Source organism: Camelus dromedarius, chromosome 17 (genome assembly GCF_036321535.1).
Source record: "Camelus dromedarius isolate mCamDro1 chromosome 17, mCamDro1.pat, whole genome shotgun sequence".
Lineage (NCBI taxonomy): Eukaryota > Metazoa > Chordata > Mammalia > Artiodactyla > Camelidae > Camelus > Camelus dromedarius.
In genome coordinates this window covers 26,261,538-26,289,136 of record NC_087452.1, presented here as the reverse complement: position 1 = coordinate 26,289,136, position 27,599 = coordinate 26,261,538, and the positions used below count along the sequence as shown (strand labels likewise).

Here is a 27,599-nt window from a genome sequence, read left to right as displayed (position 1 = left end):
TATTACCTCCATCTGATGGATGAGCACGTGGGGCCTCGACTAGCAAATTGCCCGCGATCACACAACTTTCTTCTGACTCCAAAGGGGTGCTTTCATGATGATACACTACCAAAGCGTATAGGGTGAGACCTCGGGGACTTGTGGCGCCAGCAACAACGGGTGTGGCCCCTCGCCACACAGCAGGGCAGTAAGTTGAGAGACCAACGTTGGAGCAAGGAAAAGCGACTTTATTGGGAAAGCCAGCAAACCGAGAAGATGGCAGACTAATCATCTTAATTGGGGGTAGAATTCCAGCTGCTTTTTTTCTAGGAAAGGGGGAAGCAGGAAGGGGTTAAGGTGAGGAAGTGACGTCTGGGCGGAGGCGCCAGCAAGTGTGGGAGGAGGGTTGTGAAAAAATTAGTTCTTGCTCTGTTGAGCCCAGCTGACGTGGTCTGGTCTTGGTGTTCCTATAAATCTTGAGAAGACAGTTATTTTCGTTCATACTTCCTTATCTCCCTGTGGGAGGCAAGTTTCAGGTAAGGGGCTTTTTGCATAAATCTTAAGCTGTAAGCAGAATTCCTTTAATGATTAACAAGTCTACATGCAGGGCTAAGCAGAGGCTTATGGCTCAGGTTAAAGCAGCAGAAGAGAGACATAATACAGAGTCAGAGATGCCAAGTTACTTCTTCCTTTTGGGAGGAAACTAGTCTTTTGTGGCCACGAATGGAAGAGAAGTAGGGGGTGTGCAGGGCCTCTGGACAGAGGCTCATCTTCCAGGGCTGGGGTCTCTCTGGGACCACACATACCTCCATTGCCTGCTTGGGCCAACAGAGCTTCTCAAGCCACCTGCTCCCAGTTTGCTGAACGCCAGGTGATGTCAGTCTTCAACAGCAGCACATCAGACTGAGATTCTGAATTGGAACCTGTGCCTGCAGGTGATTCTCATGTAACGTAATGTTTGGGACCCACTGGCTAAATGCTGAAGAGAACATTTCACCCGGAGAAAGCTGAGTAGACACAAGAGTGGTCTTCCTGGCCGTCTCGAGGGAGAGTCCTGCAACCAGACGCTCCTTTTCAGAATGGGAATATGGTGAGTAGCCAAGTTCTACTTTCAGAGTAAAGAAGGGAAGCGTCGGGAAGGAGGTGGGAAAGGAAAGGGAGATAAGAGATGGTCAGGTTTCATTTATTCTCAGCCTTGGCTCATCCAAGGTGAGAACACCTCTTACATGGTCACTGAATAATACACGCCAGGTGTCCATCCCCTAATTCTGGGAACCGAGCAGTTTGTTACCTACATGAGAAAAGAGATTGTGTAGATGTGATTTAAGGTTATGGATGGTGAGATTACCCTGGATTATCTGGGTAGACCCAGTGTAATCAGACAAACCCTTCAAAACAGATAAACCTTTCCTGGCTAAATTTGGAGAAAAGCCAGCGTAAGGAGCACTAGAAGAGGCAGGAGAGGTTTGAAGAGTTAAAGAGCCTCGACCTGCTGTTGCTGGCTTTAAGAAGTAGAAAGGGGCGCCAACTGAGAAATGCCAGCGGCCTCCCCCAGAACAGCCCTCCGCTCCCAGGCAGGGAGGAAGTGAATTTTCCACCCGCCCGAATGAGCTAGGAAGCCCGCAGGCTGTTTCCGAGAGCCTCCAGAGAGGGGTGCAGACAGCCGTCCTACACCTTGATTTTTGGTTTAGTGAGCCTGCCTTACACTTCTGACCCGTGGAACTGTAAGGTAATAATCTTGAATTGTTTTAGCCACTAAGTTTGTGACAGTTTGTTAGGGCAGCAATAGAGAACGAATATATCATATGAATTAAGCTGTGCTGGCTGTGGCTAGAAAGTGGTCCAGGTTAGAGGAATTAGAGGAGAAAGAAAATCGAAGAGATGCTTCCTTTTGAGCCCCTTGTGAAGAATTTAAATGCACATATCTGTTACCTAACCTTGTGACAGATACCGTAAGTCTTGAGAGATGTTCCCTGTTAGAATGCTTGGCTGCTTAATCCCTCCCTAACCCCTGAAATGGGGAAGCAGGAAGAACACTGAGGGTGCTGTGAGTGAGGCTTCCCTTGGCTTAACCTTCAGAGTGTTGAGGAAAGAGAAGGCTCCTTCCTGGACTCCAGAGAATCAGTGTCAAGGCTCAGAACTTTCTGCTAGTTTTTAGCATCAAGTTTTTCAGCTACAGTCGTACCAGACGAGGAACAGGTAGAGAACTCTTTTGCTGTTTTGTACAGTTTAGGAATTTCTGTCTCATGAGGTAGAACACAAGCCAGCTGCAGTCTGAGTGCACTGTCTGCTCCATCCTTCACCTAGCCCGGAAATTTTGCAGCGATGCCAGAGGGAGTGGTGGCTGTAAGTGACTTGCTTTTTGCCTCGGGATTCCTCTCCTCTCTAGTCCTTTTCAGCTATTCTTAAAATCATTGCCTTTGTTTCTTCTCTCCCCTTTGTTTATCATGCAGTGTTCTTTTTCCAAGATGTGAAATAAATGTATTAATTTATGAGGATATAATAGTATATTCCTCTGCCTGAAATGTATTCTTAAGTATTACCTTGGTCTGTACTTTAATTGAATTGGATAGAGACAGCACACCATCATTGTTAAGGTTAACGACCCAATGATTTACAAGACAAGGCACATTTACTGGCAAATAGATTTTAGTAATTGTTCCTCTCCACGGTGAGAATAAGGGTTTGTGCATTGATTCGTCATGTTTTTTAAAACCAGGACTTGGGGCTCACCTAGAAGAGTCAGAAGATCAGGGTCCTGAAAACCTGCTGATGAGATTAGCGGGCCCCGTAAACTCTCCCTGCTCCAGGCTGTGCCCAGGGAAGACCTCAGGTGGAAGGAATGATGTTTCCAAGGTGATGATGGTTTAAGGGTGCTACAGTGTTGGAATTAAAACAAGCGCACGCACACGCGCACGCACGCACACACACACACAATTACTAGGGGCTTGTTTTTGTTCTAGTCTAAGGAAGATGAGCTGCACCTGATACTCTGGATGTTTCTACTGGGGATTCATTTTGGCATTTCTAAGGGGAAGGGAAAAATTTTAAAGTTTGAGGGAAAATACCTGCTAGGGTGGTTTGATCTCTTAAAAAAAAACAGACTTACAGTTGTGTTAGGACCAGGCTCGAGGTCCAATTTTCAAGTTGACTAAATGTGTTCTTTTGCTGCCCTTGCCTGAGTGTGCGTTGAGAGCTGTAGAACCCCCTGGGAGACCTGGCCACCCTAAACCTACCTCAGTAAGTCTGCCCCTTTCTATTTTCATGTACCTGCCCGGGAATATTGACAGGAGGCCACGAGCTCTGTTTGAGGAGCGCCTCCAATCACCTTTCATACCTGACAAAAACTCAAATGGGGGAATCAAAGCAGCACTGGACTGAGGGTGCAGAGAACTTGTGAGTAGAGGGCTGGGCTCCTCGGTGCTGCGCACTCCCCTGGGGTTCTCTAAACTCCCTGGGCGTGGAGTGCTAGCCTGTTGGTCTGTGCTGCTACTCCTGGGAAAAGTGACTGAGATGAATCAAACACAAGAAGAGCAATCCTCGCGCTGTTGTTTTTCCAAAGATGTTACATATAAAATAAGTAATCTCAAGATGACATAGGACGGGATGGGAGAAAGAGGAGCCAGGTCGAGAGAGGACCAGCAGAACATGGCCCCACTTGAGAGATGTCATTATTAAAAAGCAAATGAAAGGCAGTGCTTCTGGATGAATGCAGTGTCACACATAGGGACAGAGTAATTTTTTTTTTCCTTTTTTAAACCCCTTTAAGTTGTGAAATATCACACTTTAAAACCAGGATATATGGTGTATACTTAAAATTTAAGTTAGAGGAAGATAAGCACCTGTGGGCCTACCACACATTTTAAGATATTGAACCTGACTGACGTCTCCCCCCCCCCCCCGTTGTGCCCACCTTCCTCCCTCAGAGAGGGTGCCTTCTGGATCTTGTGTGACCATTTTGTTTTCACCTCTCTGTGTCTCTGATACTGTGTAGCTAGATGTAGCTTCAGTTCATTCCTTTGGAATGTTTTACATAGCTTTTCACAACTGATTAAACCACTGTAGAGTGGGTGGAAACTTGGGCTATTTCCAGTTTGGGGAGTCACAAATGAGGCTGTTAAAAGCATCACTGTGCACATTGCATGTCACACAAACAAGAGTTCTCTCAGGGAGATGCCTTGTGAACCGGGGAACTCACTCCTGGGTATGTGCGTGTTCAGTCTTACTGCCTGATGCCAAATTATTTTCTGAAGTGATTGTACCAACTTTTATTCCCAACTGCAGTAACTATGAGACTTCCCATTGCTCCATGCCCTTGCCAACACTAGGTATTGTTAGAGTTCTTAAATTTTACTAATCTGACGGCAGAGAATATGTTTCATTGCAGTTTTAGTTTGTAATTAATTTGGATTGTTCATAAGGTTGATCATTTCTTATGTTGACTAGTTATGTTTCTTCTGTGAAAAATCTCTTCGTGACCTTTTTCTTTTTATCTTTTTTTATTCAGTTTTGTTCTTTGTTATTAACTCACTGTAGCTCTTTCTAGATTCCGGATCTAGGATGCCCAATAGAAACATCAAACAAGCCACATACATTACTTAAAATTTTCTAGTAACCACATTAAAAAAGGAAAAAGAAACGGATAAAATTGGTGTTGATAACTGTTTCATGTAACTTAGTTTGTATTATCCAAATATATCTAAAATATTATCATATCAAATTAATGAAAAGCTTGAAATCTGGCGTGTATTTTATACTAAGGGCAAATCTCAGTTCATGCTGGTTCAGTTGCAGTTGCTCCAAAGCCACGTGTGTGTCGCAGCCAACGTGTAGAACAGTGCATGTCTACAGGCCAATCCTTTGTCAGTCATTTCCCAGCCTGTTTCTTTTCCCTTTGTGATTTCTTTTTATAAGCTGAAGTTTTTTACTTTTACTTAGTCACATTTGATCAGTCCTTCTTCAGTGCTATTTTGCATCTTGTTTAAGAAGTTCTCTATGCAGAGGTGATAGCTTTTTTGTCTAAAAGTTTTCAAGTTGTGTCCTTCACATTTAATGCACATGGACTCAGTTTTTGTGTGTTTTTTGACGTGGAGATTCCATTTTGCTTCTCTGTATGATCTGCTCTTGATTGAATCACCATCTTTGTCCCGCTGCCCTGCCTGTCAGCCCCGTCATGTTCCCGTCAGGGGACTGGTCAGGTTTCCATTACAGGCATGGCTGTGGTTTTGGATTTGTTCTTCTCTTCCATTTGCCTGTTTGTCCTCCTCTCCTCTAGTACCACACTGTTTTAATTACAATAGCTTTAAATGACAGTAGCTTTAAAATAAGCCTTATTCTCTGATGGGCCAAGTCAGTCTCTTGGCTGGCTACTTCCTCAGGAGTTTCTCAGTGTATTTGGCCTTTTCTTTCAGATATAAAATTTATAATCACTTTGTCATGATCTGTGAAAATCCTTTGGTGGCCCTTCCATTTTCATGGACGAGCTGTGAGCTGTGAGCTGTGGGAACTCAGATGAGTCACTTTGCTCCTCTGGCCTGTCTTTTCATCTGTGAAATGGAAGTAGCGTGGTTCCATTCTTACAGGACAGCTCTGAAGGTTAAATGAACGTATAGTCCCTAGCACGGTGCCCGGCACGTGGGAGATTTCCAGTAAGTGAATGAGTAGTTTTATCACCAGAGCTGAGATGTGGCCGTCCTGTTGTGGAGAGTGCTCGAATGCTGAGAGGAAGGACTTCTAACTGTGCAGGACTGTGGTACGGGAAGAGCTGCAGACTCATGACCACCTTGTCAGCACGTTTTGAGGCAGGTGTTCATGCTTAGTGTTTTTAAAGTATTTTCCCTCATTTGGTCACATCTGGAGTGTGGAGGAACCTTGAGAAGCAAGTAAGCATGCACATATTTGGGAATAACAGCCTGCAGCTTCAGCCGAGCTTTGGAGGCTCTGTCAGGGCATCGGGGTGCGAGGTGATGAGGACCAGAGTCTTCTCCTCAGCCACCTACGTGCCAACCAGCAATCAGGAAGACAACGTGTGGAGTAGGATTGCCAGATAAAACACAGAACATCCAGCTAAATTTGAATTTTAGATAAACAATGAATACATTCTTAGTATGAATATGTCCCAAATATTGCAAAGGACATTCTTATATTAAAATGTATTCACTCCTCTGAAATTGAAATTTAACTGGGCATTGTATGTTTTTACTTGCTAAATCTGGTGATCCTGGGTGGGGGATGTTGCTGTCACTGCTTCAAACTGGAATTGTGCTCCAGTGATTTAGTGCATGAATTGCCCTTATGGTATGCAATCCAACACCTCCTTTTAACAAATGTGGAAATTGAGGTCCAGAGACTCAGAGTTGGTCAACTGCAAAAATGGGATACTTCCTGATTCTGTGTCCATTCTACTTCTAAATGTGTAAAAATACACAGCCAGATTTCCATTATCCTCTGAATCCTAGAGTGGTAGGTACCTCTACCACATTGATCACAATCCTTGGGTCATATGCAGGTTCTGTGGCAGGCCCTGGTCGCCAGGCTGGTATCTGGTCACCCAGGGCTGAAATGCTCAGGATTCTAGAAAGTATCATGCTGGATGGGAGGTAAAGACCATGAAGGTATAAGCAGCTGGCCTTTGAAACGACAGCCTTGTCAGAGTCTTCAGTTACTATGGTGATAGGGATCAGAGGTGCAGATAAAAGCATAGAAATCTTCAGATACAAAAAGAATAAGAAATCGGCAAGGGGGAAGGAAAGAGTAACCAATGAGGAAAGACAGTGCCTCTTCCTAGCACCTGGAGGAGTTGAAGGACATAATGGCAGAAGAAGTGGGGCTCCTTTGGGAGAGGAGAGTGATATAACAGGGCTTAATATCAGAATATTCTTTTCTAAAATGAAGACTCTTAGACTGAGAAAGGGCTCCCACAGGCCTCTTAGACAGATGAAGAGTCCCATTGCTGGAGTCATTTAAAACCAAGACTGAATAAGGCGATGGAAAGTGGACTGCGGGAAAAAACCCTCTGGATTGCTTCTGGGACACACTCCATCATCTCATCAGTCTCTTCCTTTTCTCTATTCTGTGAATCACTGGCTCATTTGAAAACACGATGGTTAAAACTCTCAGGGAACCAGAAATTGAGAATTTAATTGAAAGTAATTTTCGTACAAGTGAAGCACAGTCTAGAAATTCATTGTGTGTGTGTGTGTGTTTAATTGAGGATAAGGTAAGAAACTTGTCCCAAAATTCTTACCAGGCCAAAGCTTTTATTTCAAACTTGATTAGCTGTTACTATTTCTAACCTCTAGTTTCAAATTATTTTTATTGGACACTTGTATGATAATGTCTATTTGACTTCAATTTTCTAACTAAATAGTCTTTTCAGAAAATAGATCTCCCAGCTTCCTTCAAAGCTCAAAATAAACACCCAAAGTATCTGTGTGCTGTAAAATCACCCCCTCTATGATGCTGATCAAGGCATGAAAATTGCCCTCCTGGTGCTAGGTGCCAAGCCTGGTTGACCTTCCCAATTTTTCTGCTGCAAATCTGAAAAACAAACCCAGCTGTTCTGGAGAAACACCAGGAGGAGACGCACATTAGATAAACGTTCGTGTTTTCCTTTTACCGCAGATGGTCTCACAGGAGATGAATTACATAAAAACTCTACCTGTGAGCAGGCCTTGATTGCTGTCATGTTACTTCCCTACATCAGTTCTAATATTTCTGGTAATAGATGATTTTTAAAGGCAATTTTGGTCGCAGCCTTTATCTTCTGCTTCATCTCTTGCTTGCCCTCCGTGAAATGAATTATCACATATTGTTGATTCTACCCTTTCTCTTCCAATTCGTCCCTGCCATTCCTACCTCCATAGCCCCATTGTCACAACCTAAAGTACCCCCCTTTCTCCCCTGCTGCATTATATAGCTGCAGCCACAGGAAACTGCCCAAAGCAGAGCCTTGATCCAGTCTCTCTCCTGCTCAGAAACTGTCCGTGGCTCCCAGTCGTCTGTGAGGCCTTGTCCAAGCATCAGTCATGCCAGTACCACCTCCATTATCTTTGCTATTCTCCTTTCCATCTGTGCTGTTGTTTACTTCATATTTATCTTTAAATGGGCTTTTTTTTTTTTTTACTTAAATGTATTCTAAAAAGAAACTTTATCTCTAATAGAAAGCCAGTATCATCTATCATAAATAGAAACTAACAATAAATACAATGCAGGCAAAACAGAAGTAGTATTTCCTAGCCAGAGAGTGCTGCCTGGGGCTGCACACCTGGGGCCTGCTCTCCCTGTGTTTGCAAAGGTGGGTGATTATTCAGTTACCTTCCCTTTGTCCCTCCAGATCCATTTTCCTTCTTTGTCCTGGCTCTGGTGCCAGGAAGCTGAGCCCTGCCGATTAATTGGAGGCCCTGTTACCTTCCGGTTGGGCTCAGCTTGTGGGAGCCCAGCAGGGAGGGAAGCAGTGGATCCAGGACTGTGTTTCCTGCCTCCACCCTAGTAGGGTGCCTGCAGCTCAATGTTGTACCCCGACCAAAGCTCACTGCTTGTTTTACAGTGTCTTGTTCTATGTGGCTCTCTCCTTCTGGTTACCATAAACTCTTCCCTCCTCTCGTCTCTTAGCACCTAGAGATAGTGACAGCTGGGCCTTTACTAGCCCTGGGTTACTGCCCTTCTGGCTCCCTATCCCCGTACATGGTCAATGGTCCCTTCTTTAATCCCTCCTGAATTCTCCTACTTCTGACAGAGTCAGATCTCTCCTTGGAGACCCTGACTCATAGAGTTGTCATGGGCTGGATGTCCTAGAGCCGCCTCAACCTTGGCTTCATCAGATTGGAGGTGGACTGATGCAGGTACCGTTTCTGTGCTGCCTAGCTGGCACCGTGTGTGTGCAGCAGTGACGCATGGGTCCCCCACTCTGGGACATACTTTTCTATGGAATAACCCCCTACACCCTCTGTGCAGGATAAAAGCTGGACTGGAGCCCTGCTCACTCCTCCCATTCAATTTCCCTCCACACACCCTTTGTTGCAGAAGAGTGAACTTTATGCTGTTCCTTGTTCTTGCCCAGGATTCCCCACCTGTGGTCTGAATTTAGGCTGATTCTTCTGCTTAGAAGGAATACCTCCTCTGTCTGCACAGTCAGTCTCTCCAGGAAAGTCCAGTGCCGCCTTCTCCATCAAGGCCTTACTGACACGCCGGCTTCTCCAGAGTGCCACGTGGCTCTCTTAAAACTGCCTCAGCTTCGCCCAAACCCTGTGTGCCATCTCCCCCGTGTGTCCTGTGGGGCGCAGAGAGTGCAGCTCCACCAGGCCTCTAGCTGAGCTGAGACTCGCATGCAGGTCTGTCGGCTGCTTGGACCCCCCTGACACCACTGGTTGTTCTTCCTCAAAGCTGATGAGATTCTAGCTGGTCTTAGGATCATGCCTTCTCTCCTGTACTGTATGGTAGCCTCCATTTATGCATTTAATGAGGTGGTTAAAACCTGTGAAGTTCCAGGCACATGTTAGATGCTGGACATGCAGTGACAGGTAAAACAGCGTGATCCCTGTCCCAGGGAGCTTACGGCCTAAAGGAAACTACGGGAACCTGTTGGGATGGAATCTGTTGAGGAAAGCCGTGATTTTTAGAGTCCCCATCAATAATTTATTTACACAAAGGCATACATGAACAACATGTGGTCGCCATTGGTTTGCCGTTTAGGGTGGAACTGCCCTGGGTTTTGAGGTTATCTTTCCTTAGGAGCTGACTTCTGATGCAGGGGAGGGAGATGTCCCTTCCCGGGATAAGCATGGGCCACAGAGTGAGTCCTTGGCTGCGTGCAGGAAGGAATTCAAGAGTGAGCAGAAGTAACATGAGAGCAGGTTTGTTTATAGAAAGAAAAAGTCCACAGGCAGAATTTGGACTGCCTCAAAGTGAGAGCGGCCCCAGGGCCCAAGGTTGTTGGTCTTTATGGGCTGAGTCATTTCATACGTTAATAGGACGCGGGAGGAATATCCTTGCTGTTTCACGGAAGAGTGAAGACTCCCAGGAATTGGACGACTGTTCACCTCCTGGCCTTTTATGGTCCGTTTTGGAACTGTCACGGTGCGAGAGGGAGTGAGTTTTCTTATTACAATGAGGGTATAATGAGCTGAAGGTCGATGACTGGGCCATCCTGAAAGCCAGCCTGGTTTTAGCTGGTTCCAGCCAGGTTTTATCCTATCCTAAGGGCTGTTTATCTAGCAGGAGTGTCCTGCCCCTCTCCCTCCTGTTTCACTTGTATTTTGCACACTCCTCAAAGGGTCACTGTAAGGTATCAAGGTAACACATACAAAAACTCATAGTAGGGCCAGGCACCGAATAAGGGCTCAGTGCACAGCAGGGGTGGTGATTGGAGCGAGGTGGTTGTTAGCCCATGAACGGTTGGACATAGACTCTCTAGGAAAAGGCAAGAGTCATGTTTGCTTGAGACCATCTGCATGCAAACTCCTGGTGGAAAATCTTGCAAGCTCCAGGGCTGCAATTACAAACGAGCTCAGAGGGAAACAGTAAACACACCAGAGCAGCAGCTGCAGGGGGAGCTGAGGTGTTCAGAGCGAAGTGCCACAGGCAGAGGTTAAGTTAACCTGGAGAACTGAAGCACATATTCCACTAAGATTCTGTACATAAATCATTCTTGTATATTTTAGAGCTGAGCTAAGAACACAGGATGATATAGGTGGTCAAAAAAATATTTACCACACTGAATCCATTTTGAATATAGACTGTTATTTCTGCCCTGATCAAAACTCCTCTTGTCTTCATCAAAAGAATGTAACTTGAGGAAGATTGTGGAAGTAATTCTACCTTCCCTATTATTTTAAAGGACAGAAAAGTGTTTGTGTGATTGCCTAGGGTCATTCATCTTGGATGAATAGACAGTGCTCGGCTTCCAGGAGAGGAGGAGAAGGCTGTGCAGAATCCCTGTCTGGGCTTGCAGGGAGAGCCTGCCTCCATAGACGCCCATGGGTAGCTTTCATGCTGTCCCTGTGCAGGAGTGAGAGGCTGAATTTCCTTAATAAGAATCAGAGCTCTGTCTTTGGTTATCTGTTTTGTGTGACCAGCAGTGGACAGACATATTTTATTTCTTTAGCACATTCTGACAAGAACCCGCTGAGGTAGGTGCCTACCACTTTTCCCGCTTCCCATGTGAGGAATCTGAGAGCCACTGAAACCAGGTGCCTTGCCCAGGGGATGCTCAGATGGCCAGTAGTCCGTGCCCTATGCCCAGGCCGGCACTTGGTGCTATCCCACACTGCCTCTCAAGACGCAGCGTTCACGATGCTTGGTTAGGCTGATCTGACATTGTGAGCATGTGATAGCGTTATTACCTGGAGTTCTCTATCCATTGTCTGTTTGGCACAACGGCTCATTTTCTAAAGATGACTTATGCCCACTGCTATGTCCCTAAGAGTAATCTGAAACATTAGAGAGAGACATAATCGTTGAGGAAAGTCTGCATGGTAGAGTACAAGGTGTGGCCGAGCAGGACGCCATGGGCCTTCCTAGGACCCGTATCCTCTGCTTAAGCTCCTCTCTGCAGTACCCAGATGAAAGTGTCTGATGCACATTTCCTAAGTGTTAATTTTACAGATGCTAAAATCCCCACCAGATGGATGACTTTACTACTTGATGACCTTGAGCACACAGCCCCTAGCCTAGGCCGACTGAAGTTTAAGGGTTGATAACGTTAAACCTGGTGACACCGCCCCGTTACCTCTTCATCAGCCAGTCAGAGAACTGTGCATAAGCTGCGGCTGCCCTCCCTCACCTGGCCTTTAAAAACGCTGTCCTGAAACCCATGGGGGAGTTGGGGTGTTCTGCGCACTAGCTGTCCCAGAGTCCTTGCTCGGTGCCCTGCACTAAATGGCGTGCTTGCCTTCGCCACAACCCAGTCAGTGTCGTAGACTGGCTTTACTGCATGTGGGGGAGCAGGTCAAGTTAGGTGTGATAACAAAGAGGCTCTGAACTGCCTCCTTCCACTCTTCGGTATCATTGCACCATCCATGCTTTTTTTGTCCTTTTGCCTGTTAATCACCTCTCCCTCCACCCTGTAAACTCTGCAAGATAAGAGCCATAACTGCGGTGTTCACCCCTCTCTACCCTGGTGCTTAGCAGTAAATATGTGCTGAATGAATGAGTTCTACCTGAACTGGTCATCCAGGTATAACACCCGTGATTGAAGTCTGTTTACCAGAGGTTTTCAGCAAAGAGTTCTGTCCTTTCTGGCATATAATGTCACAATTGGTATGACTGATTCATGGAGCCCTTCTTGGGCCACTATAATTCCTGTGGGACATAGCTCCTTTATATGCTGTGGAATCTGCTGCCATAAAGTGTCCACGGGAAATGACTTAAAAAATCTTGTTTGGGCTATGCTGATTATGAATTTCTGAATAGTTAATGTCTGGGCTGCTCTTTGTCTCAGAATATGCAGTGGGGGATATTGGCGTCTCTTTGTCTTTGGACACTTGCAGATGCTGAGTTAAAAGATGTTGGGAGGTAGCAGAGGAAAGAGATGAGAGACCTCCACTCTCTGAAGTGCACACACTTCGCACACCCAGTAGGTAAACTCCGGGGTGGGGGTGGGGGCAGATTTTAACGCATCCGTGACATCTGTGCTCTGTGGCTTAGGTGTCTAGATGACATGACGGTCTGTGAACAGGGACCCTATATCTGTTGCAGTCTGGAGCTCCAGCCTGCATCTGGCCACTGCCATGAATCCTGAGAAACTTTGATGTTTGTTTTCCATCCCCTGATAAAACTGGGGCAAACCTACCCACCAACTGAGAAGTCAGTTTGTTTGTGAACTTGCAGCCACCCGCCCCTACCCCCACCCCTCATGGCCTCCTCCACTCACCGATGCACAGTCCACAGGGAACAGGAAAAGGGCCTCTGGAGAGCTTACATTCCACCAGTTTCTTTGACTTCTGCCAACCGACTGTGCAAGTGTTCTCAGAAGTCACTTATTACCTCTGTGGGTGTGAAAAAAACCTGTGCAGTTCAAGGGTTTGTGAAATCACGTGAAACAGGATTGAAAGCTCTTCTGGCAAAGTGATTGCAGTGGGAATTAGCTATGTCACCAAGCCACATCCTGGCTTAAGTGATGTTATTTATGTCCAGCTGCACTCAGTGACTCCCGAAGCTGTCTGTCGAGCACCAAATTCTCCCCAGAGCTTTGACGCGAAGCCCTTCCTTTTGTGTGAGGACAAAAAGGGTTGCTCTTCTAAACCTCTGTGTTTGAGCCCAGAAGGAGTCTATTGCCTACAGGAAAAATGTCCCTAACAGTGAGGTGGATAAAATTGCTGGGGTTTCTGGACGGGCTACACAAACCCAGAAGGTTGTGGGTTGAAAGGCAGGAAGGAGAGAGGTCATTGGCTTCTCATTTCTTTAAGTGTGCCTCTCTCTGGAGAGAGCAAATGTAGGTGTGTACAGTAGTAAATAGCATTACTAAGGCTCAGGGTTTTTGATGATAAAATTGGAGGAAGAACAGCATCTACCTCCCAGGATTGGTGAGGGACCCCACAAGAAGATGCACGCAGGGCTCTTACCATGGTTGTTACTGGTGGGTGGGAGCTCCCACTGCATAGCACCGCTGCCCAAAGTTACCGGGCAGGCTGTGCACCGTGTGCACATGCTAGGAGTGCAGGGATGCTGTCAGGAGGCAGGATCTGCTCTCATCCGGACCGTGCTCAGGCAGGCACTGGGTGCTGGGATTCCAAACCAAAGTCTCCTTCATCCGGGAATGTGATCTCATGTAATGCATTTTCCCTGGGCCCCAAACGGTTCTGTGTGGCTTCTTTTGAGACTGAAACCCCAGCACTTGCATTTTGGTGCCTCAGTCTGCTGTTTGTTGATCTTACTGCTTGCTTTATCTATTTCTGTGTTTGCGTCTGTGTTCTCTGTCGGGAAGTGAGGTAGTGGTAGATGTAGAGATTCTGTATGTAAGTGACCTAAATCCGAATCATTTTAGAGGAGCAAATAAACACACTTATTTCTGATGACTGCCCTGCAAATAAAATTAATGTTTGCCTTCTTGGTCATGAACCACATGGCTTTCTGAATTTGTCAGACTTCTCAGCCGCACCCCTGTGTTAGAAGACTGTGTGGATCACTGGTGAGATCCCAGCAGCTGTGGTGTGGGCAGAATCACCGCCTTAATGATTCTAAAAGTTTCCCCTCCAGTCCCCTGATGCTGAAGAGGGTAAAAATTACTGCTGGGTGTCTGGGTCCAGGAGAGTAGCCAGAGTGGTCTGCCAAGTGCAAACTTGTTTGGAAGGGTCAATGTTTAACTGAAAAAATTATGCAGAGTTTTCCTTTTATTTCTGTTGGGTCTCTGTGTTTGTTCTAACATTGGTATTAAAATTATTTAAATTAATTACCTCCAACACATTCATTTTTAAGTAAAACTAAGGCTCTAAAAAAGATCTATATTAAGTCTGCAGTTTGACTGACTCCCAGTGTACCACGTTTGGTGACTTCATGATCACAAGATAGAAGAGATTTGAAACTGTAAGTTCATATTTTTAATCACCCTTTTATTCCATATGTAAACTAAACTGAGTCTATCTACGAATAGGTGGGAAGGACATTAGGTCTGGCTTTTGGAAAAACTTGGGAGCACATCACTGCAGTACCGGTAAAGTACATCCTGTCCCACGACTGCTGCAGCGCCTGGGGATAGCCTGTGTTGGGTTAAAACAGAAACAGATCCAGCCTGAGCTATGTATGATTCACTTATCTGAAGAGAGCCACTGCCTCCTAGTCTCTGTCTTAGGATCATATGGCCTAAAGATTAAAGAGGATTTCTGGTGAAAACTTGAGAGTCAAGGGTCTGGAGAGATTCTGGGGTGGAGTTCATAAATTGGAGATAAAAGGAAAGAAGATTTTAAAGATCATTATGGGTTGGTTGTAAACTGGGGTTTCAGTAATGTTCTTTGAGAGCTGCAAGACTGAAACTTTTCAGATGCTTTGACTGGTTGACCTGTGTCTCTTTGACTGTGACACAGTCCTAGGGCTGAATCCCATGGGGCCTCACACTGTATTTGCTTCACACGAACATGGGTTACTGTCCCCTGCCCCCAACACACACATCCCCTCCCCAAGCATGCTATGTACACCTTAATTCATGGGTTAACATGAGGGGTAGCTAAGACATCAGGAAAGAGAAAAAATTATTTGTAGAACTAAAATAAGTTTATCTTCCAGAAAGACAAATTTATGTTACCGGCCTTCCCAAAGATACAGCCAAATGGAGATGCTGTTAGGGAGAAAGAGACAGGAAAATGAAGTGACTTGTCCAGTCAGCTCCCTGCTCACAGAGAGGCATGAAAATATTTTTCTTTCCAACCAGTACCCCCTTTGCAAAGGAAGGGGCAAAAGAAAAATGAGCTGTGAGACTACGCCTTTGTGTAGCTAGTGAGCATGAGGATTCTGTACCAGGAAACGTTTTCAGATAGGTTGTCCTTTCGGCTCTGTCCCTGATTTGAATATTCTGCTTACAAAGAAGAACGTGGAGGGGGGGTGTGGTTGCGCGTGCACATGCGTCATTTTCTCGGTATCCCCCTCCTGGTGTCTACCTCCTGCGATGAGACTAGTCGTTCTCCAGCAACAGGGCTGAGACCTGATCATAGCCTGAGAGTTTTGTAGAATCACTAAGATAAGTTTATGGATCTTTGGGAATCATTTATAAAAGAACTCAATGGTAGATTAGAACTTATGGCACCTTCTTGTTAATGGTAGACTCAGTTCAGAATAAAATAGCTAAAGGTCCATTTTATCTTTAGATTTCTCTCAAAAAATCTAGATATTGTAAGTTTCATATTTATCTATGGGAAAGTTTGCTTTCTGAGGATACAATGTAAATATTTAACAAACTAGAAAGTAAAAATACTGGAACAATTCCTTTGTGTGTCAGAAAAAGAAAAAAAAGAAACCCTGCATATTTGTGTATGTGTGTGCACACATGTGCATGTGTGGAATCCAAATAAAATTAACTGCTTTTAGAGAGCTGTTTCTCTGAATATTTCAGGCAGCAACAAACTAACAGCAGGGAGAAGAAATCCAATTGAGGGGTGCATGGCACCATCTAAAAAGGGTGAGAAATCACTCTGTCAGACAAGAGAGGATTTGAAATTAAACAGGTATCAAAATTACAGACTCCTGGAAGAGTGGCTTACGCTAGGAAATTGACTGCGGGGTGGGGGGTATGGAAGTAAACTGCTGTCTGTGTAATTTCATCCTGTCACCAGGTAACTACAGCTGTAGTCAACACGCTGATACAGCAAAGGGGCCTGTCTGCTGTGCGCTCTGAAGGAGCCAGCTGACGAGCCATCTGGGTTCTGTGGTAAAGAATCAAGATCCCTTCCCCGCTCTTAGAACACCGCTAGCATTCTGAAGGACGGCTGTTAAGAGCAGTGAGTTTCTTTGTGTCTGCTAGCATCAATTGCACACACACAAATTCCCAGTGAAACTTCTAGAATGAATGAAAGTACCCCACATGTGGTGAAACTTAGGGGAAAAAAAAAAAACTGCAGGCAAGGAGGGCACCGAAATGAGAGCCACAGGCCCCTGTGCACAGCCTTGTTGCAGAGAGAGGCCACAGACACCCTGCTGGAACTCCTGTCCTTTCTGCTCCACTTGAGGAAGCTTGCTAGGTGTCTCCTATAGGGCTAATTATATAACTCCAGTATTTCAGATCAGAATATTCTGCTTTCTAACCAGCATTAGTAACTCAGGACTTGAAGCACACCTCCCAGCTGGCTGGGACTCAGCCAACTGTGGTCGTACTGCTGCTTAGAACTGCTTTTCAAAATTGGAGAAATCATTCCTTGTGAAGTTTCTGTGAGCCATCCCCCAGTGTAAGCCTCCAGATTCTGTAATGAAAATGGAGAAAGATGCCCATAAGCTTACACAACCTTTACTGAGTCCAAACTCTTTCTGCTCGCTGCACGGCAGGCCAGTGAATCGGGAGACAAAGTGTTGGGGCAAGGAATGATGACTTTATTTGGAAAGTCAGCAGACCAAGAAGATGGGGGTCTAATGTCCTAGAGCACCATCATACCTAAGCCAGAATTCAGGCTCCTTTTATACTAAAAAGTGGAGGGGGTGTGGTTGGTTGTTGCAGACTTCTTGGTGCTGGAATCCATGGTTCTTGCAGCTGTCAACATATGTGAGGTCATGATGTTTCTCTAAACTTCCAACAAGACAAATGTTATTCTCTGTTCTGCAACTTTTTCTCTCTCTATGAATGGGAAAGTGTTAAACCCTTAAAGCTCAGGAGGTGAGAATGGGCTCTCCTGTATGTATTAGGCTACAGGCAACATTCTTTACAAAAGGTGCAGAACCAGCATGACTGAGCACAGGAAAGAGCACAGGGTTAGAACCTAAAGGAACAGATCTAATATGGAGTCACATTGGTTCTTCCCTATTATACAACCATAGATGCTTCTATTTATGACTGGAAAGGCTTGGGAAATATTGTGGTTCTACTCCTATATATTTTTTTTAACTGAGGGTTTGCAGAAGTTTAGTGTCCTGGTGACTTGCTGAAAGATGCCCAGTGGGTTATAGGATGAGCCAGATCTGTAACTTGATGCTCCAAGCCTCATGCTGAATCCCATGATCAATCTTTATGCTGACATCACTGCACCAGGCCCTGCAGTTAGCTTCTCAGTGGTCAGGTCCTGTGCAGCATTAACACTGACTAAAACTAAACTTTATCACACAACAAATCTACTGTATGATGAGGGAAAAATCCCCCCAAACTTAATAACTCAAGATTATCTCTTGTTCATATAAGGTCAACTGTAGTTTGGTGGCTCCTATAGTTATGCCCAAATGAGTATGTGACCTGCAGGTTTGGAGACCTAAGAACTAAAAACTCCGTCCTCCTTACTCATCAGTGTCCGTGGCAGGCAGGGTGTGTGCAGTGAGTATGCTTATTGAGAGTATAAACGGTTTTCTGTTACTTGGAAAGGGAAAGAGTGGAGTCACCTAGCAGCCACTGGCCCCCAGTAATCTGAAATCTACCAAACACTGGAAGGCCTCCCATCCTCCTTGGTTAGGGGGAATTCCTTGATTAGGCTCGGTGAAGGGATATCCCTTTGCCCATTTTTCTCCAGTGGACCCTGGCCTCTGGAGACCCTCTGGAGGAGTCCTCTCTTTTTCTCTCTTTTCCTTGACCGTGACTGAAGTGCTCATGGGGCCTTATTCCCTCCTCAGGAGCTACACAGCTTTCTCTGTCTACCTCTTGTTTGTGGGGATGGGGTGCAGATCTGAGTCATTTTAAGTCTCAAAGTTTTTTTTTTTTCTCCCCAGCTTTCAGTTTCTTTCGGCAATACATTTCCCTTAAGAACTAAGTAGGCTTTTAATTGCTTCCAGTATGTTCCATGAGTCAGTAACTAAACACAACTTTTTTTGAGATACAGTTCTCAAATCTTTGTTTGCTTTCTCATCCTTTTTTCTTCTTCCCAGATTAACGACTGCTACCTAGAGTCTATGGGGGATAGAAAGTAGGAAAGCCACACCCCCCTCACTTTTTCTTGGAAAAGGGCATAAAGGTTTTAATTTATAGCTTTCATAAGTTTTTAATGTGTAGCTTTCATAAATCAGTCAAAGATGAACTACTCAATGGAAACAAGATACAGAATATAAGGAGGCATTTCACAAGAAGTAACGTAATTGGACAATGAACATAAGAAAAACATCTTCATTCTCACAAATCTTAAACATTAAAATGAGATACACTCTCTGCCTACTAGTTTGGTATTGATTTGAAGTTACATATTTTTTTAAAAATAGAAGTTGTGTCTATATAACGTGTAGAATATGGTAACTGGATACACATAAAAATAGTAAGATCATTACTGCAGCCAAGCTGCTCAGTATATCACCTCACATCGTTCCCGTTCATTTTTGTGATGGGATCACCTGAAATCTATTCTCTTAGAATGTTTCCAGCATTCGGTACAGCATCGACTATAGTCATCCTGCCCGTACGTTCGATCTCTAGACTTACTCATCCTGCTCCACCCTTAACTGAGTCTTTGCTCTGAGTCACTTGATCCAACTGAGAGGTTTACTTGGGCATCTGAGGTGCAGGGCCCTGAATTTTAAGGCTCCATATATTCCCTTGTGTTTATTTTTGTTAAACTGGCCTGTCATTCCCACTAGCTCATCTTTCTAACAACATCTTGACGTATGCAGCCAGCGGCGACCAACACAACTAATCATGTGTTTTCGGTATGGTGGGCATGTGGTCTGCCTGCTCAGCCAGTGGGGACACACAGCCACTAAATTTGTTGCCTTCACAAGACATGAACCACCATCTTTCTGTCCCCTGCTACCCTGCCACCCAGTAAACCGTCCTAACATTTATATTGTATGGTTTTCGTTATGACAGCACCCTGCTTCTTGCGTTCCAGTTTCTATATAAGAAAAATTAATGACAAAATTTCAGAAGTTTAGCACATCAAAGGCCAAATGGCTCTGCTCCATCGAGTAGCTGCGCCCTCAGTGATGTGTGGTCTCTAAGCTCTCCACGGCACGTCTCAGTCTAGAACTACCGCAGGGGCTTCCCTCATAGCCCACGGGGCAGAACCAGACACGGGGAACCCATGTAGCTGCGAGGAAAGCTGGAAGTCTGCAGGGAAGCCTGAGCAGATTGCCAAGCCCCTGCTGCATGCACTCCCACACCTAGGCGGCCAGCTGCTGAGTGTGGCCTCCTCGTCAGCACTGTGTGAACGTGTGGCCACGACATCCAAATTCCTTCTGTTTTCCCTGATAACACAGGATTATGCCCCCGGAATTTTGTCCCCAAACTCCCGTCCCCTCCACTATAGAGCTGGCTTTGTGAAGGAGAGCGGTCTTGGTTGGTGGTCGCAGGCAGGGGGCTTCCTAGAGATTCTGCGAAGGCCCTTCCGCCCCACTTTCTGGAGCCGAATCTGGTGTTTTGCTGGGTGGCTTCTTGCCCCTCATTCCACTCTCTCTTATTTAGAGGAAAACTCCGCAGTTACCACTTCCCCCCAAAGGGCTTGCTTTTAGATGCAGAACGCTAGAGTGAAAGGAGCTTTAGGGTTTCTCCTTATTTAATTTTTAAAAGTAAGATTTTTTTTTCCTATTTCTGATTTCAAGAGGAATGCATGTTGAAGTAAACTTGGGAAATCCATTAGTATATAAAGAACAAATCCAATCACCCACTATTTTGTAACCTAAGGATGACCACTATTAGCGTTTTGTGTTACTCCCTTCCTGTCTTGTTCTAGGCATATCTATTTATATGTAAGTAAAATCTTTTATTATTCTGTGTCCTGCTTTTCTTAACGGTGACTTGTGAACATGGCATTGTATTATTGAGTATTTCCATAAACATAATTGTTTTATTGAGAGACAATTAACGTATCATATCACTTAAAAGCATATCATTTAGTGGCATTTTAGTACATTTACAATATTGTACAACTAGCATTTCTTTCTAGTTCCAAAACACTTTTCATCACCCAAAAGGAAATTGTACCCACTGCGAAGTTACTCGTCATTCTCCCAATTTCCCCAGTCCTTGGGAACCGCCAGTCTGCTTCCTGTCTCTGTGGATTTGCTTATTCTAGATATTTCATAAAAATGGAATTATATGACATACGACCTTTGGTGTCTGGCTTCTGTTACATTGCATAATGTTTTCAGCATTCATCTATGCTATATCATGTATCAGTCAGTACTTCATTCCTTTTTATGGCCGAAAAATACTCTGTTGTATGGGGATAATGCATTCTGTTTATCCCTTCATCAGTTGATGAACATTTGAGTTGTTTCTGCCTTTTGGCTATTAAGCACAGTGCTGCAATGAACGGTAGTGTATTTTTGCTTGAATACCTGTTTTCAATTATTTTGAATGTATGCCTGGTCGTAGAAGTTCTGGACCATGTGATAATTCTATGTTTAACTTTCTGAGAAACCACCAAGCTGCTTTCCATAGAAGCTGTGTCATTTTACGTTACCATCAACGTACAAGGTTTCCAATTTGTCACATCCTTATCAATACTGACTTTCCTTTTTCTCTTAATTATAACCATCTCAGTGTGTGTGATGTACTCATTGTGGTTTGGATTTGCATTTCCGTGACAACCAATGATATTGAGGATCTTTTCACGTGTGTGTTGACCATTTGTATGTCTTCTTTGGAGAAATGTCTATTCAAGTCCTTCGTCTACTCTTTATTTGAATTTTGTGTCTTTTTTTTGTTGAGATTTAGGAGTCCTTTATCTTCTGTTGATTAGACCCTTATCAAATACATTATTTGCACATATTTTCTCCCATTTTGTTCTTTCTTGCTTTTTCAGTAGTATCCTTTGAAGCACAAAAGTTTTAGATATTTATGCTGTTCAATTAATTTATTTTTTCTTTTTTCCTTTTGGTGTCATATCTAAGAATCCATTTCTAAATCTGAGGTGATCAAGAATTTGTCCCTATGTTTTCTCCTAGAATTTTTATAGTTTTAGCTCTTACATTTAGGTATTTTATCCATTTTGAGTTATTTCATTTGGTGTGAGGCAGAAATTCAAATTCATTTTTTTGCACGTATTTGTCTAATTGTCCTAATGACATCTGTTGAAGAGTCTATTCTTTTCTCCCACTAAATGGTCTTGGCACCCTTGTTGATATCAATTGACCATAGATGTATGACCTTATTTCAGGATTCTCAACTTTATTCTCTTACTTTACATGGCTCTCATTATGCCAGCACCATCCGTTTATAGTAAGTTTTTAAATTGAGAAAGGTGAGTCCTCCCACTTTTTTCTTTTAAAATATTGCATAAATATAGTTTTTCAGTCTGCATTACATTGTATTGTATGGGCATAGCTCAGTTTACTTTAATGATCTCTTATGATTGGAAGGTAGATCCCTTCATTCAGTTGTCAAGCATTAATTATGGGCCACCATCAGCCAACATTTAAAAAATAACACAGCTGTGTGCAGGACAACAAGCCTCTCCACTAAAATTAAAAATGAAGGATGTTCATATACAAAACTGCATTAATAGCATGATGTGCAAATAAAATGTTGATAACCAAAACTGAAAAGAGTACTAGTAGAAAACATTCTACTTTCTCTGCTTCAATAGTATGGAAAACTGCCTGCAGGTTCCCTTCAGATATACCACATATCCACTCGGACACTATATTTGTCACATTTTCCATATTTGGCATAAGTCACATGATCATTTTCCACAAAGATCCCAGACTTCAGCCCTTCTTCCAGACATAACCTATCATCTGTCTGATAAGACAGTCTATCTTATTGACAATGCAAATTCTAGTATTCTGGTTTTTATACAGAATTCTGTGTGACTTCTTGAACTGTCTTATATCAAGAGTGAGAAAGGCTTATTTTTATTGTACTTCTTAAAAAACTGAAGGTGAAATGGAATAATGACATTCACCTGTAAAGAAAAATAATTTTCTCAGACTTCTGTTTAAATGATATAAAAACATGTAAAGCCCTTTGAACAGTACCCGGTACACGGTGCTTAATAAATGTTGTTTTTCCAGAAAGTTCCCAATTTCTACTCTGCCACCCGCCCCCCACCCTCAACCTGTGTTCCTTTACCAATGTGTCATAGTCCAGCCAGGGGTCAGGAACAAGGAGGTGCCATTAAGAAGGCCACTTTAATTCTAACCCCCAGTTTTTTGTTTGTTTTTTTTACCTCCCATACCTCCCAGTTCTGTGCTCAAAGCTATCTGAAAGCTTTGGATACTTTCTGACGATGAACAAGTCCATTATTTTTAATATCCAGCTCTTTGTTCGAACACAATATGACCAAAAACATTTTAAAAAGGTTGACACAGGGCCATTCCTCATGGGCCTTCCAGTTAAAGGGCAGCAGAAAATGCCATCCCAAAATATGCCGCTTTAGCATATGGATTATTTTGAGCTGAGGGCAAGTGAGGACTTGCAGATGAAAGAAAAGCTCCCTGCTCTTCCCCATTTACTTAAAAGCAGGATATAAATTTGTGCAGGTGTACCCCGCTCCCTCCATACCAGAAAGGACAGAAACTAATCACTGGCGAGAACTCTGGACCCTTATCTGCCCAGAGCGTGAGGGGAATCCACATAGCTAACCTTGTAAAACTGGCACTTATCTACCACCAGATTCCCTATGTATTTGCCCTTCTGGAATTTGCTACCTCTAGAAGGTCAAAGTCCTTTGCCTTTTTAGATCTCTAAAATGTTATTGTTCTTCTGTTAAGGTGCTTTATAAGCCCAAGTTCTAACCACCCCTTTGAGTTACTCATCACTGGGGGCTCCCGTGTGTGTGTACAGTGCACATGTTAATAAAATTCTGTTTTCCTCTTGTTAATCTCTTTTTTGTTAGTCTAGTTTTTTTTAGCTCCCCAGTCAGTATCTTTCAGTCTCAGTAGAAGGCATTCTGCAGTGTTTCTGACACCAACAACTAATTCTCCAACACCAGCTGGGTGTCCTACAACTCAACCGAATTCTGATGGTATCTACCTGGGGTTAACATCAGATCCCACCAAGTTAAGGGCTTAGTCCCACAAAGACTGCCCCCACTTCAGATGCCAGTTATAAGTCCCAAGTTGTCACTATAATTCTGATTGGCTGTGAATTCAGGGGTTCCCACAACCCCCTCCTCAGATTCAGTAATTGGCTAGAACAACTCACAGAACTCAGGAAAGCACTTTACTTGCTATTATCAGTTTATTATAAAGGCTACAACTCAGGAACAAGGGGAAGGGACTCAGAGCTTCTATGCCCTCTCCAGGCATGTCACTCTCCCAGCACCTTGATGTGTTCACTGAGAAGTTTCAAAACTCTTTCATTTAGGAGTTTTTATGGAGACTTCGCTACTTAGATATGAGTGATTAAGTCACGGGCCATGGGTGACATGACTCAGTCTCTAGCCCCCTCTTCCCAGCAGAGGTCAGGGGTTGGAACTGAAAGTTGCAACCCTCTTCCCACACCTGGTCTTTTGGTGACCAGCCCCCATCCGGAAGCTGTCTAGGGGCTACTAACTACCAGCCATTGCATTGGCACATGAAAGAAATTCCAAGGGTTTTAGAAGCAGTGTGCCAGGAACCAGGGGCAAACACCAAGTATTGATTTTTTTTTTAATTAGATCTTTTTTTTTTTTCCAGTAACTGAAATTTGTGGGCGTAAGAGTTAATGTAGAGGGTGGCAAGACAGGGGCAGACACCAGTTACTCACTTTCTCCCCACCCCTCACCAGGCTTCTTTGCACAGGTTGGAAATAAAGTTGGAGAAGAAACCAAGCCAGAATTGTTTTAGTTCATCTTATTGCCTTGATTCTCTGATCAAAAGCAGAGTGTGTCTGGAAACCATTTGAATGTATAAAGACCTTTCTACTGAAGGCACCATTGAGAAGGGGCAAGAGAAGATCACCAGGGGTGAGAAAGTCCTGGGAAGTTTTGAAAAGTTGTCGAGTTAGCCTGCTGTATTTCTCTGCCCTACACTCTTGAAAGGTTATGATAACTTCAGATGGTGCCCTTTGACTGCACAGAACTTTACAGCTGCAGAGGCCTTGTGTTTGAAACTAAAGCAAATGAAGTGGTTAAAAACATTTCTCTGAGTTCCTTACACTTCCCACCTTTTAATGCATATTTTTCTTGTAACTGTAATTCTTTGATTTTTATCATGACCTTTCATCATGTTCTTGGCGATATTCTTCCTTTCTAATTGCTTCCCCATCTCAGTTCTCTCTGGTTGCCATGCAATGATCCAGTGCTGATTGTGAGTGTATTTTTTTTTTTTTAGTTGGAGTGTAGTTGATTTACAGTTTTGAGCTAGTTTCTGGTGTACAGCAAAATGATTCAGTTTTACATATATATATAGTCTTTCTTTTGATTATGGTTTGTTACAGGATGTTGAATATAGTTCCCTGTGCCATGCAGTAGGACCTTGTTTATCTATTTTATATATTAGTAGTTAGTACCTACAAATCCCAGACTCCTAATTTCTCCCTCCCCATGTCTTTCCCCTTGGTAACTGTAAGTTTTTTTCTATGTCTGTGAGTCTGTCTCTGTTTTGTAAATAAGTTCATTTGTGCCATTTTTTAAGCTTCCACACATAAGTTATATCATACGATATTTTTCTTTCTCTGGCTTACTTCACTTAGTATAGTAATCTCTAGGTCCGTCTATGTTGCAAATGGCATTATTTCATTCCTTTTTATTGCTGGGTAGTATTCCATTGTGTGTGTGTGTGTATAATATATATATATATATACATATATATACACATATATAATATATGTATATATATACCACATCATCTTTGTCTAATGTTTGATAAAGGAGATACAAATATCCATTGGAGAAAGGATAGTCTCTTTGGCAAATGGTGTTGGGAACAGTGGGACAGCCACCTGTATCGGTGAAATTAGAACACCCCCTCACACCATACACAAAAATAAACTCAAAATGACTTAAAGACTTAAATATAAGACATGACATAATAAAACTCCTGGAAGAGAACATAAGCAAAACATTTTCTAACACAAATCATATCAACGATCTCCTAGGTCATTCTATTCAGGCAATAGAAATAAAAGCAAAAATAAACAAATGGGACCTAATTAAACCTACAAACTTTTATACAGGATATCATAAACAAAATGAAAAGACAACCTACAAAATGGGAGAAAATATTTGCAAACAAATCTACTGACAAGGACTTAATTTCCAAGTGATACAAACAAGCAGGTATAGCTCAAAAACAATAAAACAGTCCAATCCAAAAATTGGCATTAGACCTAAACAGACATTTCTCCAAAAAAGACTTACATATGGCCAGTAGGCACATGAAAAGATGCTCAATATCGCTAATTATCAGAAAAATGCAAATCAAAACTGCACCTCACACCGGTCAGAATGACCGTCATTAAAAAGTCCACAAACAATAAGTGCTGGAGAGGGTGGGGAGAAAGGGGAACCCTCCTACACTGTTGGTGGGAATGTAGTTTGGTGCAGCCATTATGGAAAACAGTATGGAGGTTCCTTAAAAAACTAAAAATAGACTTACCATATGATCTGGCAATCCCACTCCTGGGCATATATCCAGAGGGAACTCTAATTCAAAAAGATACATGCATCTCAATGTTCATAGCAGCACTATTTACAATAGCCAAAACATGGAAGCAACCTAAATGTTCATTGTCAGATGACTGGATAAAGAAGATGTTGTGTGTATATACACAATGGAAGACTACTCAGCAAGTATATTCTGTTATTTTTTGCAAGTTTTTAACACTTGCTTCTCAGCTTCTCACAATCCACGGTCAGTCATGAATGACAACAAGACTACCATAGGCCATGTATCGCCACTGTGTTTCTCCTCCAAAAACAGGTTTATAATCAAGGTAGTTGTTTTGATTTGTTAAGATTTTAATTCTAGAAAATTAATTTTTTTTCTTATAGGGCTTTTTTTTTTTTTAAAAAAAGATGAATAGACTAGTTTTAGGTTAACAGAAAAAATTGAGCAGAAAGTACAGAGTTCCCATATATCCTGTCAAAGCTCCTCCCACCCTGTAGTCCCCCAGTTATTAACATCTTGGATTAGTGTGCTACATTTGTTATAATTGATGAGCCAATATTGATAGAGTATTATTAACTGCAGTCCATAGTTTACATTAGGTTTCATTCTTTGTAGTGTACATTCTATGGGTTTTGAGAAATGTATAATGCCATGTACCCACCATTACAGTGTACAGAATTGATTCACTGCCCTCAAATTCCTCTGTGCTCCACCTACTCATGTTTCCCCGACAGAAATCTGATATTTTTTTCAGATTGGCTTCTTTCACTTAGAATATGTGTTTAAGGTTCTTCTGTATCTTTTCTTAGTTTGATAACCTCATTTCTGTTTATTGCTGGATAACATTCCGTTGAATGGGTATACCATAGTATGTTTATTCATTAAGGCCTCTTAATTGCAAAATCTGCAATCTTGTCTTTCTTTAATACAACCAAGAGATTGGTTGTTTGAGATTACAACTACAGTATTTTTATCTTGATGCTGATGGAAAGCCTTGATTTTTTTCATAATGCGGAATTCTCCAAGAAACAAACGAGAACTGTACTTCATCTTCATTCCCCATCTGGTCTCACTTGAAAATTTTGTTTGAACATCAGCAATATACTAGACATCTTAGACAATAGTCTGAGTTCTAAGCCAAGGTCCTCATTTGGCAAGTATAAAAGGGAGAGAACATTCCCCATGGTTTTTCTTTGGTAAACTGTCATCTTTCTCGTTAAGACAAATTATGAAATAATACTGTTGATTTTTATGCTTATCTCAGATACATGGATGTGTACTAGCTGCCGCCTTCCATTTTCGTCTATTTGGTGTCTTGGTCCTTTTGGGCTGCTATAGTAAAATACCAGTCTGAGTAGCTTATAAACAGCAGAAGTTTATTTTTCACAGTTGTGGAGGCCAGAAATCCAAGATTAGGGTGCCAGCATGGTCAGGTAAGGACTCTCTTGGTCTACAGACTTCTCTGTATCCTTACGTGGCGGGAGGGTTTAGGGAGCTCTGTGGTATGTTATAAGAGCACTGATTCCATTTATGAGGGGTCC

The 27,599-nt window shown here is 43.1% G+C and overlaps 1 long non-coding RNA gene across 6 annotated transcripts in view; it reads left to right on the top strand.

Moving 5' to 3' along the window:
• Positions 1 to 389: 389 nt before the first annotated feature.
• LOC105089813 (uncharacterized) overlaps positions 390 to 27,599 on the top strand; it is a 288,482-nt gene continuing 261,272 nt past the window's right edge. For 5 of the 6 annotated variants that reach the window (XR_010384830.1, XR_010384828.1, XR_010384831.1 and 2 more), the window contains exon 1: positions 522 to 1,069. This is a non-coding gene — a long non-coding RNA (uncharacterized LOC105089813). The other variant, XR_010384829.1, reaches the window with a different exon arrangement.